General features: G+C 28.1%; 1 protein-coding gene across 1 annotated transcript in view; it reads left to right on the top strand.

Annotated features, from left to right (window-relative positions):
* The first annotated feature begins 1849 nt into the window (after window positions 1–1849).
* Window positions 1850–17642, top strand: part of LOC136089514 (uncharacterized) — a 91899-nt gene continuing 76106 nt past the window's right edge. Inside the window, exon 1 of the mRNA XM_065815560.1 lies at window positions 1850–2071. The gene's annotated coding sequence lies outside the window, so the exon portion shown is untranslated. The remainder of the gene's footprint in view (window positions 2072–17642) is intronic.

Below are 17642 nucleotides of genomic sequence, written 5' to 3'. Positions count from 1 at the left end.
CTTATGAATGTAAAATAAGTAAGTAAACTTGTAAGGTTTTAATGTTTTCTGCCTGCAAGAACAAAAGATGTGACGTTGCACGGAAAGTCATCTATTAGAGTTAAGAAAACTATCAGCGTAATCAGGCTTTAAAAATCGTCAACCTTTCTCACCATAATATAAAACTTGTATAAGCATATTACATCTTATTGAAATTATGATAAAGGAGCCGTTAAAAAGTGCGCATTTGACCATTTCCCAAACCATAATTAAATTGTTTTATTCGTGTTTTACATTTTTTTCATTTACAATTTTTTTGAGACCTCTATTTCCTCCCCCTTCTGTTTATTGAATATGGACTAAAATTTCCTCGACACCTCTGCTCTTTCCATTCCTTTATTCCCAACCTAATTGTATAACTAAGAATAACTTTTTTTATAGTTTTCATAACAATGAATAATTTTTTTTTGTATTTGTTTAACTGATTTTTTATTATTTTATTTTGAGATTGTAAAAAGCGCATTATAGATTTCAACTCTGATATTTTTTCCCAATAAATCAATGTGTTTTTTTCAATAAATCATATGTTGTAGGTCAGCACCTTCTTTTTAAACTGCTGTCAATATTAAAGTTATATAACAGTATTTTGTTATTAATTTTAATGCCTACGTTTTGAGAAAGGTTTACAACATTTTCATAAAGTTTTCTCTTTCTTAGAGAAGACTTTTTTTATAAAACAGTTGACTATTTAAATCAAAAAATAGATAAGAAATTTTTTTGGAGAGTTTTTCTGCCATTATTTGTTGATAATTGAATATCTTTTACTTCAAAATGAAGCTAACATTATAAAATTGTATCCTTTATAACGATAGTGTCATTACCCCTTTTCTTCCAAACTGAAAATAATTTTAGACCACATATAACGACGAGCAGTGTCCGTAGGAATTTTAAATAATCCAATAAAAATATATATTAGCATTTTTGCTAATATATATTTTTATTAACATATATTTTGTACTGTATTAAAATTACCGCTTTCGCGCCTTCAAACATACGTGCGTTATAATTTAAAATTTAAATTGCAGCAGCCGTGGCACCGTTGTAGCGCACTTGTCTCAGAAAAAAAGAATCCGTGGTTCGAACCCCACCTCTAAGCAGGTTCGCCAACATCGGTTGGGAAGGAGGCATGAACTTCCTATTAAATGCTCATCCGCGGTGCTCAGTAATAAGACCGTAAGGACTTCTTTAGACACCTAAATAAAATTAAAAAAGTAATAAAATGTATAAAAAGTATTTCATTTAAAAAATTTTATATCCAGTGTTTTTTATTATATAAAACATGTTAAGGCGCATGCTGCGGATATTTTTCAAAAATCTTGTTTTTTAAACAAATATATATAAATATATATATATATATATATATATATATATATATATATATATATATATATATATATATATATATATATATATATATATATATATATATATATATATATATATATATATATATATTTATATATATACGTATATACATCTATATTAATATATGTAAATTAAAAATTATAATCAATTGCAAAATATTTTTAAAAAATATTTCAGAATTCGTCTAACGAAACATAAACATTTAAATGAACTCATCTAATAAAACTAAAGGAACTCATCTAACAAAACATAAATATTTAATGGAACTCTTCTAACAAAACATAAATATTTAAAGGAACTCATCTAACAAAACATAAATATTTAAAGGAACTCATCTAATAAAACTTGAGTAAGCTAGTATTTACATACTTAAAAATTATATTTAATTAAAAAGGTTACTATAGTAAATATATTTTATTCAGGATAAAAATAGTTATTACTATTCGTATCAAACGTTATAACTTTTAAAACATGAATAATATAAAATCTCTACACAAATTCTGAGAAATTATGAAACACGATTAACGTACTAATAATTTAAGAATATCATAACAAAAGTACAAAAAAAATTAACAAAGTTAAAATTGATTAGTAATGAGCTTGGATGTATTTTTAAAGCTTCAAATTTTGTTGCTTCAACTTTGCAGTTTAACTTTCGGAATGCTTTGTAAGTATTTTTTTTCAATTTTCTTATAAAAATTACATAAACATTTTAAACAAATAAATTATAACTAAAATATCTGGAGAAAAAAAAGTAAAAAAACTAATTTAAATTAAAAAAGGAACATTATACAAGAATATTTTTGTATCTACTATAATGTATTTATATAAGCCTTTGCTCACATTTTTTGCTTAACTTAATCAATACAGCTTTTTTAGAAAAAAAGGAAAACAAAAAAGAGTAATAAATGAGAAGATTGCTGCCCCATGCCGAACCCTCAGTCAATGTAGCAGCACTCCGCTGCAAGTTAGGCTAATTGTCAGTCGATGTATGTACTGAAGCCCCTGGCAGCCGGCTATTTTAGTATGAAGTCAGACTGCTCTCCTTTAACAGCAATATAAGATACACAATCAATAATTACATGAATAATTAGAACTTAAATGCTTTTAAAAGTTTTTACGGTCTTATTACAGAGCATTGAGGATTAGCATTTAAGTAAAAAGTTCACGTTTCTTTCATTACTAAATATCACAAGGCGGCCAGATTTGGCATCGAACCTCAAACTTTTTAATTCTTAAGCAAGCGCCCTAACCACTGCATCATTAAGGTTGAAAGAAATTGTACAGAAAAACTGTTTACATATATTGTTAGCTATATGTCTGGCGACTCCAAAAATATATACCAAAAAACTGTAACATTCCGTTCTGGTAACATTTGCATTTTAAAAAAACTTAACAAAAAAAGTATTCCGCATATATTTGCATAGATTTTGTTATTATCATTAATGATTTTAATAATAAATTAACAATATTAATAAATATTATTATTTAACAATCTAAACAGCTTCATAGTATATCATTGTAGAGTTAAATTCTTTCATTATTATATGTCAAAACAACACCCATAAGTTTTTTCTTGTATAAGTCGTGATTGTCTTTGGGAAACCTTTACCTTGACATCTCTGAAAATTTTAAATAAAGAGAATCTTCTTCTTGCTCATTGGTGAGTACAAGGGCATCACCGTTTACCGTTCACCGTTCTCTGTTCTGCCGGCATTACCGTTCTCCTCGATATGATGTTATATGGCAGAACAAATTATGAAGTTTTGTTGACTTAGTTGATAGTTTTAAAGCGCAAAAATAATGTTCAAAATTTTTTACATCAGTATCAAAACCATTTGCTAATTTCTTTCCAAATGTTTACTAAGATACCACATCAAGAGCATCCAACGCATCACAAAACCCATGAAGATTATCTGAAAGAGATTCTTTGGATAGTTAGGGTAGCCTTTTACACTGGGATCATAATATTAAAAAAAAAAAATATGTTTAATTCAACAATTTATAAGTCAGGCTTTATTTTCAAATATAATATTAGCCTTCAAATTCCCTTCTATGATACTTTGCTTTTAATAGACTATGTTTTTTTCAAAAAAAGTGTCTATTACTTAGCTACCCTGCTGTAAGCTAACTCATTCCAGAAAATGCTGACACAGCCCTAATAATATTAATATAAAAGTTTAAGCAAAAATTTAAAAATTTAAAGAATATTTAAAAGGTATAGCTTTCCATTGTTAATTGCTTTCCATTATTAATAATGCAGTATAATAATTTTAATATATGGCATTAAATTATTGGAATTTTACGGAAAGTTTTTAAAAAATTTACAGTAAAAATGTAGTTCTGCAATGCTGCAAATGTTTAGAGTCCTGTTTCAATCATCACCTTCTAGGAACGGAAAATTGTTGCAGTTGTTCAAGTCTTTTGTCTTCGAATCTTTTTTCTCAGCTGCTATTCAGGCTAATTTATTCTCTTTGATTGATCCAAGAGTTCTAACTTTTCCAGATACAAACAAGAAATCTTCCATTTCAGAACTCCTATTGCAAAAACAACAGGAATGTTTTGCACAAACATGTAAATCAAAAATTAGCATGATGTATAATAACATAATAAATGTTTCAATGGAAAAATTTACTTTTCGGTGGCTTTTTAATCCCAGAATTATATTAATCAGCTTTAAATCAGCGGAAAGTTTATAAGATATCTCTGATAGACCATTTTTTTCACATATTTCCTCCCAATTTAAGAAACATTTTTCTATGCTCGGACCAATTCCAATTAAAAAATTTTTATTTACTGATGTCTCTTTCGCCAAATTAGGATTAATGCCCTGTTTTTTTAACAAAAATGTATACTAATTTTTTTAGTTAAATGACAATTATGGCATATTATTAAAAATAATAGGCTTGAAGAACCAATTGCATTATGCCTACTTGTATCTGCGAGTAAAAGTTTCGTATAAGATGGAAATCTCTTTTGTAGTTTGAAATGTTTATGACACCAAGACCTATTCTTAAACAATCACCTCCACCATCAGCAAACACTTTTTAAATCTTTTTTAATTAAAAAAAATATGTGACTGTGTATGAATAACTAAACCATTTTGTAAAAACTACTAAATCATCGTGAGGTTGAACCTTCCTTTTCTCAATGATTTTCCATAGAAAATTCAAAAAATTTTTTACGAAAACAGAAGGACTAAACAAATTTTTACTGTGCTTGTAAATCTTTTTTGAACTTTTTTTCCTAATTTAATTGTTACGCCTACCGGTAACTAAACACATCTAGAGTTTAACCCTTTAACAGTCCATGCCGTAATAACACACAAATCCAAAGTGGTTTCTAAATGTCCATGCCGTAATATTACGCAAACTAAAAGTGGTTCCTTAATGTCCATGCCGTAATATTACGTTTTAGTGTATCTTTTTATCTATTTATTTTTATGAGTAATTATACTTCTGATCGTCACAAAACTTATTACTGCATAATTAATAAGCTTTTTATTCAATAATTTACTTTTATTTTAAATATGGCAGACAAGCAAATTTTTTCAGTGCAAAAATCATTAACGAAAAAGCAAATATTTACTCAAGAGGAAATTATATATTCGATAAAAGCGAGGATTTGAGTGAGGTTTCAGAAGAAGAGAATAGTTTATCTGATGTTTCTGATGAAGAAAATTCCAAACCAGAGATATTAGAGTTGAGTTTAGAATATGAAATGCCTGTATTGGTCGATGCTCTTAGTTCTAGTGAAATTTCTTAGAAAATGTATTTCCTGGCTCATACATACCGATTATGAAATCTGAGCCTTCAAATAATAGAGTTTAACCCTCTGAATTTACGGGTAATTCTGGGTACAATCAAGATATAGTCAAAAATGATCCTCTTTATTTGTTGGAGCTTTACTTTACAGATGAAATTTGTGAGTTTATTGTTAATGAAACTAATCGATATGCTTCCCAAACTATAAATAAAAAAGAATTAACAGTTAAATCCAGAATGAGGCGTTTCTTGCCTGCGACAGTTTTAGAGGTCAGACAATATATTGCAATTTTTTTATATCAAGGACTACTTTGGAAGCCCACGTATGAAATGTATTACACCACAAATCCATTGTTTGCAAGTGCTGGTATTCAAGTTAATCGATAAGTTTATTAATTTTGTTGATTCTACCATTTATTATCCTGTTTTATCCAAAATAAGCACAGTATGGGGTTATTTGACAAAAAAATTCCAAGATGTGTATACACCTACACAAAATATATGAATTGATAAGTCACTTTTGTTGTGGAAAGGTAGACTTTCTTCGAAACAGTGTATTCGCAGCAAAAGTCCCAGATTTGGTATAAAAACTTTTTCATTATGCTTTTAAAATAAAAACTTTTTCATTAGTCAGGTTCAGGATATTTATGGAAATCCATTTTATACACAGGATCTGAGCTGACTAATACTCTAAGTTCAGATTATCGCTACGTTGCAACAAAAATTGTTACGTTTCTTATGGATGGCTTACTTGATCAGGGTTTCAAACTTTACATTGACAACTGGTATTCTTCCTACGAGCTTTCATCTGTACTATTGCTAAGATCTACAGATACCATAGGAACACTTTGAAAAAACAGAAAAGGTTTACCTATTTCTATCCATGAAAAGTTAAAAAATAATGAACGCAAAGTTCTTTACGAAGAAAAAATAAATATCATGATAACACATAAATATAAAAAAGATAAAAAGGATGTTTATACCATGTCAACTTGCACTATTGATGGGGTTAAAAATGTTTTAAGAGCTGGGAAAGAAAAGTTAGTTCCTTTAGTTATTGATGATTATAATCAAAATATGGGAGACGTAGATAGAAGTGACCAAATGATGACATTATACGAAGTTGAAAGAAAAAGGGTAAAAAAGTGGTACAAGAAAGTGTTTACTCATTTAATTAATCAAGCAGCATTTAATACATAAATAATTTGTAAAAAAATGGGTCGTAATATGACACCTTTAAACTTTGGAACAATGTTAATCATATTGATAATTCAACGATATGGCCAACAGCCAAAAAAATCTCACTCTAGATTGGTAGCAAACAACCCCTTACGATTGATTGACCGACATTTTCCATCATATGTGCCAGCGTCTGAAAAAAAAATTAATGCTCAGAGAAGGTGTGTGGTATGTTACAAACACAAAATAAGAAAAGCTTCTAGATATGAATGCGTAGAATGTGATGTAGGTTTTTGTGCAGCTCCATGTTTTTTGACTTTTCACACAAAGACTGAATATTATAACTTAATTTTTATAAAAATTTTCTATTAATATAGTATGGTTATAAATTCTAATACATGAATAATAGTGTTTTTTAGTGTTTAATAGTGTTAAAATAGTAAAAACTTTTTTTTTAACTTAAAAGTAAAAAAACGAAGTTTTTAAAAATCCCGGACATTTAAAGACCACTTCAAAAAATAACTCAAAACTTATAGCGACCGTTTTTTAGAAAACGCACGGACTGTTGAAGGGTTAAGATTTAAATAAGTTATGGAACGAAAAAAAATAAAAATTGCTTAATTTAAAATATTTTATAATTAAATAAATTTCACAAAATTATTTTATAGCATAATATAGCGAAAAATAATACCTTAAGATTTTTAAAGATTTTCAAATAAATTAGATTTTTCTTGATAAAAATCTAATTTATTTGAAAATTTTTTTAAGATTTTTCTTGGGAATCAAAAACTTTAGGATCGACCGTTTCAAAAACTTCTTGTAAGCATATATTTGACTCTTGTAAACGATTAGTTTGATTTGATTTGATACCTCTCACACTGGTTTTTCAAATTTTTTATATCATTATGTTTCCACACAAAAGATACTATCTATATCCAGTTTATTTAATAGTTATTGTTATAGTATTTTCAAAATTAGGACACAGATACAAGATATACTTAATTTTAGTTTAAAGGCCATACCTTTAGAAAAAACTAATGGTGTTCCGCATGTTGCTAAGGTGATCTTATTTTGTAAGGCAATTTCTCATGAAGAACTTTTGCTGTAAAATTTTCATTAACGTTATTCATTACAGTGGTTCTTGAAAAAAATTAGGTAAATTTGAGACTTGCATCTGGGTTGTGCATTTGTGTCCTCTTAAATTTGATATTTCAACAAAACATTGATTGCAAATTTTCAAAGCAAATTTTTGAGATGCAGATTATTTGATCTATAAAACCATCCACTAAGTCATAAACCAAAATAAATGGATTTTATTACAATAAAGTCTAGTTATATTTAATTAGAAAAAAACATACATATATGCATAAATAAAACTTGCCCTGGTCTTCCTACACGTTGTTTTATGTTAGCTCCTTTTCTATTAGCAGCTGAACATATAAGACACAAGTAAATCCTTGTCTCATAGTCACAGTCTCCAAGACCTGTTCCACATCTGTTAGAGCAGTTTTATAAATTTGAAACCGACTAGTTGGTGGGACAGTATAAGGGCGAGCATGCTGATGAAGAACTATTTTACATGTTGTGCGAATTCCAGATGCCAAGATTGAATCATTTTAGTGCAAAAAATTTTCGAAAAGTGAACTAAAAGAGGATTAAGTAAATTTATCGATTTTCTGCGGCATTTTGCGCATACTTTTTGTTTTGCTTTAGATTGACATGGAGAATAGTTTGACATTTTATTTAAGCAGATATTTAAGTTTTCTATGTTTGATTTTATATTATTTTTGAAATATCTCGTTATATTAGATATCATACTAGGAAATTTTAAATAAATTACATAGAGCACAGCGTTTTCAATATATGATTTGAAATGAATGTATAATAAAATTATAAACACCTAAAATTTTTTTAAATATGTAAATTTTGCATTTAAAAAATACTCCGAAAACGTCTTTTTTTATTTTTTGTAAAATGCCATATTTCATCAGGATGGAATATTAAAATTTTTTGGAGCCAGCCATATATGAATACAGTTTTTCTGTACAATTTTTTTCAACCTAAAGTTCCTTCAGCGTGATTAGCTGTCCGGACCCGTAACGTACTGGTCATAACCAGTCTGTTCCACACCAACCATTTTTAAACTTCATCTTTGTACGGTCTCTTTGCTTCAATGTTTTTTAGAAAATGTAAAAAAAGTTATTTAATTAAAAATGTAGGTTTTGGGTAAAGACTTAAGTTTCCTGCTTTAAAACATTTTAGTATAAACACATGCAGAAAGTACACATTAGGGTGACCCAAATAAATATCATAAATTGAACTTTATTGTGCGGAATTACTTTTAGCATAATTTTATCCTCAAAGAAAAACGAAAAAAAAAGTTGAGTTTTTAGTTCAAGGAGAAGGTTATTTAGATGAATTTACTTTTATGTAACTATTCATAATAAATAAATTTTGATTTAAAGTTAATTTTTATCCAAGCCAGTTTTTATTTATGTTTTGACAAAAGCATGGCTAACAATACAAAATAATAATGCAATACAACCTAATGATGCGTAAATTTAACTTAAGTCAATATATAATTAATGTACAAATCAAGTTTAAAAGTTGTTTTTAATCAAGAAAAGAAAAATGGTTTTAGAAAAAAACTTTTTTATCAGCTTCACTTTTTTTTCGTTATCAGTTGCATACTATAATCTTGATTCAATCAATTACAACTAAATGCGTCTTATGCGGATTTTTTAAATGAAATTAAATAATTTTATAAAATATCTCTAGACATAAATTATCACGCTAGTTCACTTAAAACAGATATTGATGATGCGTCAAACGCTACAAGGAAGAGAAGGCAATCTTGTTTGCTAGGGTTTCCTTTACAGAGTTTTGCCCGTAATAGAATTTCAACAAATGGAGAAATACTCAGAAGGTATTACTGCTTAATCTCGAAAAAAACAATAGGTAAATCTGAAGTTAATTAACAAAAGCATTACATTTTTTACATGTTTAATCTTAACTTTTTTTAATGTTATTATTTTTAAAATTTTAGCACCACCCATATCAACAACAAAATTGGTTGTTTAGTTGCTTCTGGGAAGACGTATTTAAGATGCACCAGGTTTGCTGATGGAATGTGCAGAAAGAACACCAAGAAGATAATTAATGGTGTCTTTATTCTGAGAAAGCTTATCAATTTATGGAAGCAGGCTGGGTTTAACGATGTTTTCATTGTGACCGAGCAAGTTATCAAGACCAGAATTACCAAGAAAGTCAAGAAATACCACACTTTAAAAATGCTAAAAACCCTAGAACTACCAGAGGGCAGCTACAAAAAGAAGGTGAAAATCTTTTTGAAAGAGAGAAATTATCTCTTCTCTATTAATAAAACAAACATATTTGATTTAATAAACAGTGATAAAAATGGGGATAATGAGGCTAAGAAGGAAGAAAGAGATAAACCTCTTTAGGCTTTGTCTGAGAGGGGATATGATAAAATTCGGTAACATGGGCAATAAGTTTTTTGAAAATGCTCTTATGGCGCAAAAAAAAAATAATTAAGATGTCTGAGAAAATCCGAGCATTTCTCCATTTGTTGAAAGCCTAAGACATGAAGATAAAAATAAGAAAAAGGAGATTAGCTATTCGGACGGTGACTTTTCAAGCACATATAGTGACAATCGTGCTTAGTGCAAATTTAGTTCATGTTTACTTCCACCTAAAGTTCAGAATAAACAGAAAAGGTTTCAGAGTGACATCAAAGTTTGCCTTCAGTTAATTTTTGAAGAGACTCTTAACAATTAGATTTTAATTATGACCAGATTTAGGATTGGAGTCAGGCCGGTATATGTCTTCTCTTGACAAGGCTGGTGGGGTTAATATTGGTTATATGTCAATATCAAGATCAACTCTACACAGGAAAACTCATAATGTTGTGGAGTCTGAAGCACAGATAGTTAGAGAGAAAAATATTGATAAATAAGAGGTTTTAAAAGTGTGGTATATTTGATACCAAGGTTTTGAAGAGATAGAATTGCTATTAGCGCATCTTCATCAGAGTCTGGTTCACTAGACTTTCTTTTTGGCATCTTAAACATCGAAAGCTCCAGGAAAGGAATCAAGTAATTGCAATTCAAACAATGCATGAATACTATGAAAAATGTCAGCCTAGATTATTGGATTGTTTTCTAACACAACATTCAGTAACACTGGTGAAAATAAAGCTGCCATAAGCATTATTATTTCCTATGCCCTTAAAAGACCGATTCTCTTGTTAATGTGCAGACACCACATTTATGAAAGGCCCGTAGCTCATGTGATGAAAGAAATAATTGATCCAACAAATGGTCCTAACAAGAAACTTTATGTAGTTCTCCAAAAACCATGACCGCAGATTTACGAAGATGTAAACAAACTTGTGAAAATTGTAAAGTTCGACTTGTCTCTTGTCTTGATGCGTTCAGGCCTGACTCATTACTGTTCAAACTTGCCGTGGATACTAAAGAGTTTTGCATTTTTCTAGAAGCTGATTTATCGAACTTTTTATTTAAACAGCCTGGAGCTCATCATGACGCAAGATTTATAACTGCCTGTATATACTTACTAGTTATTCAGATGACTCAAATGTACCACCCTGCTGATTTAGAGACAGTTGGAAAAAATACAATAAACCATCTAAAAGCTGCAACCAACTACATTGTATATTTTCATGGACTCTTCTTTCTAAAAAGCCCTAAAAAATTTCAAGCACCTTTAAATGATTTAATGCCGTTCGATATTGCTTTTCAGCTACAAACAATGGACAAGTTTAAAAAATTTGCAACAATAAGAAGGGTTCTTTACCAAAGTCTTATGCGTCATATTTGGTATTTGTCTCCGCAAAAACTAATCTTTGCTCTTGCTGCTAAGGATCTGAAAACCGAAGTTAAGACCAACATATTAAACAAGCTGCTTTCTTAGGATACCCTGGAGTTAAAATATCTTATTAAAAAGAGGCCTGAAACTAAGGTTAAAATTATTCCTACATCAAAGTTAGAAGACTTTGTCAACAAGCAGTCCTACCTTTTGTTCTTGCTATTGGAGATCTCCGAGAAAAAAATTCTGCTATGGAAAGAAAAAGTAATTGAAGCATGTGAAAGTGAAAAAGTTTTCTAGTTTTTAACTTACTTTCGATTCTGTATAAGAACACTTGCAGTTGTAAATGACCTTGCAGAACGCCAAATTAAGTCAATTCAAGATTGCATTTAGAGAACATACAAAAAAGACAGGCTTTAGGATACTCTCCAGATAAATTATTCCTTTTCATGAAATATAAATGTGACTTTTAGTTGTTAATTATAATATTGATTATTAATGTATTAGTAGTACTTTTTATAAACTTATGTATTTGTAATTTAGGTAGTTCAGAGGAACATATATGTTTGGAGTTTGTTCTATGTCTTGAAGTTAACCTCAAACGTTGAAAAATGCTGTTTCTGCGCATGCGCCTGCATTCTGAAAATTATTTTCTGTTCATTTTGTTGCATTTAACTCAATTTTCTCCTTAAAATTGATGATTTATTTTGCAAAAATTGACTTATAGATTTTACGACAAGCATGTTTGTTTGTTTAACACGCACCAAAATTTTTTGTTTGTTTAAATAACAATTGGAATTGGAATAACATCAACAAAGTCATGTTTTAGTCAAACTTTACTTAATAAAATAAAAGTAACTTACTAAATAACCCTTTGGTTTAGCTGGAGACATTTTTTGCTGTTGTTGGTATTTTTAGAAAAAAATGATGCCAAATGCAGGATTCCGCAAATCAAAATTCAGTTTATAATATATTTTTGGGACACCTTAGTACCCATATTAATATACATATATATATATATATATATGTATATATATATATATATATATATATATATATATATATATATATATATATATATATATATATATATATATGTAAATTATGTTAGTGTATTTTACAAATAGAGTGCTCAATGTTCTTAAAGAACAGAGCAATAATTAATTAGTAAAAAACACTTATCTAACTTTTATCTTCGACTCGGAGTTTCACCATCGCTAGATCATCAGGAAGAGTTACTAAATCTCAAAAAAAATTCAATTTATAGAAAAAATATTTTACAGGAAGTTATAAATTATTATAAAAAATTTTTAATTACTATATTTTTTTGTTAACGGGAAGTTACAGAAAGTAATTATGAAATAATTTTCTTTGGAATGGGGATAGTTTAATTTGGTCATTTGTTTTTATAATTTTTTAAGAGGTATTTATTTTCGTGCCTACATTTAGAAATTAATTCAGATTTTTTATTTAATAAATTTTCTTGATTCAAATGAGTAATTATTTCAAATTTTTCTTGCAAACTTCTTCCTGATGATCCAGCGATTGTGAAACTCCGAGTCGAAGATAAAAGTTAGATAAGTGTTTTTTACTAATTAATTTATATATATATATATATATATATATATATATATATATATATATATATATATATATATATATATATATATATATATATATATATATATATACATATATATTATTATTCCTACCTCTTATCTTGCCATCTAAAGGAGCCACTCTCTCAATAAAAGGAAGAGGTTAAGATTTTCTGTAAGTTTGGTTCCACAGCCTATGTGTCTAAAAGGATGCAAGCTCTTTGATTAACAAAATGCACACATTCTATATGCCTTAAGGAATGCAGATTCTCTAGTCGTTCTGTGATATGCTGAAAACGCATTTTTAGATAAATTTGAAATGAAAAAAGAAAACAATAATCACATAATAAAAAAAATTTATTAATTTGCAGTGTTTTTATACAAAATTTCATACAAAAACACTGCAAATTAATAACCTGTCTTGCTGTTCTTGATACTGCTAATGCTATCGCTTTTTGGATAATGCAAATACATATCAAAACTACTACTAAATAAAAAATTACAAATTTTGTTACATATATAATAAGAACGCGGAAACTTGCTGAAGATCAGAAGGTTTTATCATCATGAACCGCTTACAATCGTTACGTGTTTAAAACAATAGTGTAATGCGTATAAAACAAATATGGCAGTCAAATAAAGTTTATCAAACAAAAGTTAGAAGTAAAAATTAACGTTTTATATCAATACTTAAAATACAAGACTTGTTAGGTATAAAATCTATAGACTAAATTAACATGATACACAATAATAAAATTAACAAAAGAAAGTTTAAATTTGCAAGTATATACTCAAATAAGTATTTTTTTATATAAGAATTTGTAAAAACATTATAAATAAATCAAAATAATTAAATTTAAAAATATTTAAGTATGTTTTCAATAGAGAGAATGGTATCTTTTAATTTTCTTTTAAATTAGGAATGGGAGTTAAGGTTAGTTTTAGTCTAACTAAAAAACTTAGTTATCTTTTTACTTAACTAAGATTACCTGACTAACTTTTTAGTTAACCAAAATTAGCCGACTAACTTATTAGTTAACTAATATTACTCAACTAATATTTTAGTTAACTAAAATTAACAGACTAACTTTTCAGTTAACTAAAATTACCCGTGTAACTTTTGTAGTTCAAATAAAACTCAGGTCAAATAAAATTGTTATTAAAATAAATCGCTTTAAACTAAATTTGAATAATTGTATTTTTCCCCAGCAAGGAGATAACTGCCCATAAGGTTGTTGCAACTGTTTAAAATCACCCAATCGGCGTGGAATGTAAAAAAGACGTCATCTTGACAACTAAATTAAATTTGGTACGTTTATTTACAGTCTAACTTATCTATTTTTTTATGTGCCGCGTTTGATAGTTAGTGTGTAATAATAATGGCGCATTATGAGTTCTGTCCCCTGGTTTATTGCAAGGGTGGAGAAAATCTCCAATTTTCACCAAAAATCTCATCGATTTCAATTAATTACTTTGCACCCAATCTACGCTTTTTCCCCCAAAACACTAACCCCTACTAACAATTTATAACCACCCCAAAATCAAACATTTATAACCACCTTAAAAATAATTATTGTTGTGTCTTCTCCCCCGACAACCACAATACACAGCAATGAGGCTGGCAGGGCTGTACCGAACGACGAATACGTGCAACTAAAAACGCTAATTTTACCAATGAAGGGTTTATTTTTTAGATACCAAATTTCAGTTTTGAATTTCAGCAACCACCTCCACCACCTCGTTGGTACGACCCTGTAGGCAGGCGAGAGTATTACCATAAACTCAGAATGTAATCGTTTATTTGTTATTATGTGAATATTTTTATTGCTTTCAGAGTAGAGTTGTTTGTCGGTTGGCGAGACTTGCAAAATTTACAAAGAATGTTTGGTATTCGCATCTAAAAATGCAATTTCCGCAATATAAATCGTTGAATAGTGTTTACAAGATAAAAAGTATTGAATAATACCTGTTGAATAATTAGAATATTTTATTAAGTAGCTGCGGTCGCTTTTTAAACCAGAAAATTGTTTATTACATTTTAATTATTTGAAAAATGCAATGCGTAATCTATCATTTTTAAGTACTTGTTTGTTTTTTGTTAGTAAAAAAATGAGTAATATTATATTAATGAATATATAAATAAAAATAAGTTTTGTTTATATATTCATTAATCTCAAAAAATTACTATTTATTATTTGGAATAAATATCTATAAAAAGGACTTCTTTTTAAAAATTTAAATTATTATATTCAATATCCACACACCTCCATGAGAAAGTTTAACAACAATGTCACGTTTTTTTCCCTTAAAATATGGTAGCGTTAATGTTTTTATCAAAGTTGTTTTTAGTTAAATGATCACAACTTTTAGCCCCAAACGAATAACTGTTTTCGGAATATTTTACTTTTCTTTCAAATGCTCGGACTATTCCGGCTATTTTTTGCGCAAACTGCGTCATTTTTAATCTATGAAAAACCAGTAAACAAATAAATAATAAAGGATGCATTTTAGGAACTTTGGAATTCATAAGTTAATGCGTTAACAATTTTGTTTGAGTCCAAAAAGTTCATAAAAGCGAAATATCTCTTATACGCACGCACAAAACTGTACAAAGCTGCTGTAAAAGATTAAATGGTAAATTAAGATAATCCACGTAATTTCTGGATATTTTTTATTTATTTATTTATGCGGTTTTTTGCGGTACAATGATCATGTATTAACAAACTTTTTTTTGAAAAATCTGATAGAATTCTAATTAAAGTTCATGCTGTCGTTCCTGTCAGAATTTTTGAAAAAATTTTTTTTTCTTTGGCGCCTCTTGGACATCTGCTGCATTCGACAAACTGTCCTTTTCTCTAAACCACCCCCTTCCTCCTCTCGGCGGCTCTGAATGCAAGTCGACTTTATATTTAGATGAAAATATATAATTAATATATTAACTGTATATATAATATAATTAATTTATATAATATCGTTATTAATAACTATGTTATATAAAATTCTTATATTATAAATAATATAATTAGTTTATATAATATAGTTTTTAATAAATATATTATAAAAAATAATTATTTTATATAATTAATAATATATTTTATATATTAATAATATATAAAATAAACTATAAAAGGACAAGTTTGGCGAAAAGGGCAGTGTGTCCAAGGCGGCAGATGTCCAAGGGGAGACAAAGAAAAAGAAGATATCTAAAAAGAAAATAATAAATTGGTCCTTTCTCAGAAAATATAGGAAAGTTTTGAGAAATAGAGGCGCCGACCTGGTTTTTCTGTCCCAGACGATGCCCACAGCTTTCGATACCCATGCTAGTATTTTTTAGACTTGAAATTTAGTCGACTAATTTAAATTAGCTCAAAAGTTAGTCGACTATTTCTAGTTAGACTTAAAAGTAAATGGACTAATTTTAGTTAACTAAAACATTAGTCGACTAATTTTAGTTAACTAAAAAGTTTTTCGACTAATTTTAGCTAACTAAAAAGTTAGTCGGCTAGTTTTAGCTACGGTTTTTTTAGTTTAGTTAGTTATGATTTTCAGTTTTGGTTGCAACACTATTTTAAATGCAATAAAGTTCCAGTCTTGAGAAAAATCAAAATGTTTTAAAACTATATTGTTAATATACTTAAATTGTATGTAGAGTTTAATGAGAAAGACTGTTCTTGTAGAATATAAAGTTCAAACTTTGGCAAATGGTAAGCTATCTTGTATTTCAGAACTTGTTCACTACAATTTATGTGTTCTTTTGTTTTTGTTAAGTCAGATATTTTTAGTTTTTGATTGTAACTAATTATGATTGTAATTAATTGACTATATTGTCATCTTATCACGTTGTTGAAAATGTTCGTGAAGAGCTTGTTATGATTTAATATGAGAGTACTAGACTTGTGCACTAAAGACTTGATGCAATTGAACGAATAGCTATTGTTATAGTTTTTTCCATAGTTGAAGGCTCCGGCACCAAAGTTATTTTTTATTACATTTGATTGCCAGATGTAATTAACAAATATTTAATTGCTACCGAAAACTGCTGCTTCTTTAGCAATTTAACGTTAAGATTTTTGAATTCTAGTATCATTGCATGTTAAAGCAAGATTGCGTCAGTTGCCGTCTTGATGTCACCCAACCAACCAATATCTCAACATTGAAGTACATAAACAATTAATTTAAACCATTGTATATGTCAGTTTGCAGCTTTTCATAATCAGATGATGATTGATTGATTTCATTAAACCTTATGATCATGCAATCAATGGCATTATAGTTATTAATGCAGTATGGCATTTTATTGACGAAGAGCACAAAGAGCGTTCGTTTAAGAACTCACTCTTAAAGGACGCTACTTGTCATCTTTTTTCATTTTTTTTTTTTCACTTTTTTTTTCAATGACTAATTTCTATGGTGTGTTAGCTAATTAAGCAATGATTAAATTTAGTTACTGGCACCAAACAACATAAGCATTTCTGTCAAAATGCCATGTGCACTTTTGTCTATAGCCTAAGCCAGTCAGTAAAAGTAATGTCAAAGAGATGGCGTAACTTTTAAAAAATGTAAACACTTTTGTAGCCGTTGCGCAAACTGCTACTTATTAACGGTTTGGATATTAATATTATTCTAATAAATATTTAGAATACCCGTTTGAAATGCTATGACTTATTATTATCGGCATAAAAGATTTAAAAAATATGCGGATATAGACTTTTAAGTATATATATATATATATATATATATATATATATATATATATATATATATATATATATATATATATATATGTATATATATATATATATATATATATATATATATATATATATATATATATATATATGTATATATA

Source organism: Hydra vulgaris, chromosome 13, assembly GCF_038396675.1.
Source record: "Hydra vulgaris chromosome 13, alternate assembly HydraT2T_AEP".
Taxonomy (NCBI): domain Eukaryota; kingdom Metazoa; phylum Cnidaria; class Hydrozoa; order Anthoathecata; family Hydridae; genus Hydra; species Hydra vulgaris.
Note: the sequence above shows the minus strand (reverse complement) of the source record. Positions and strands in the feature narration are given on the sequence as shown.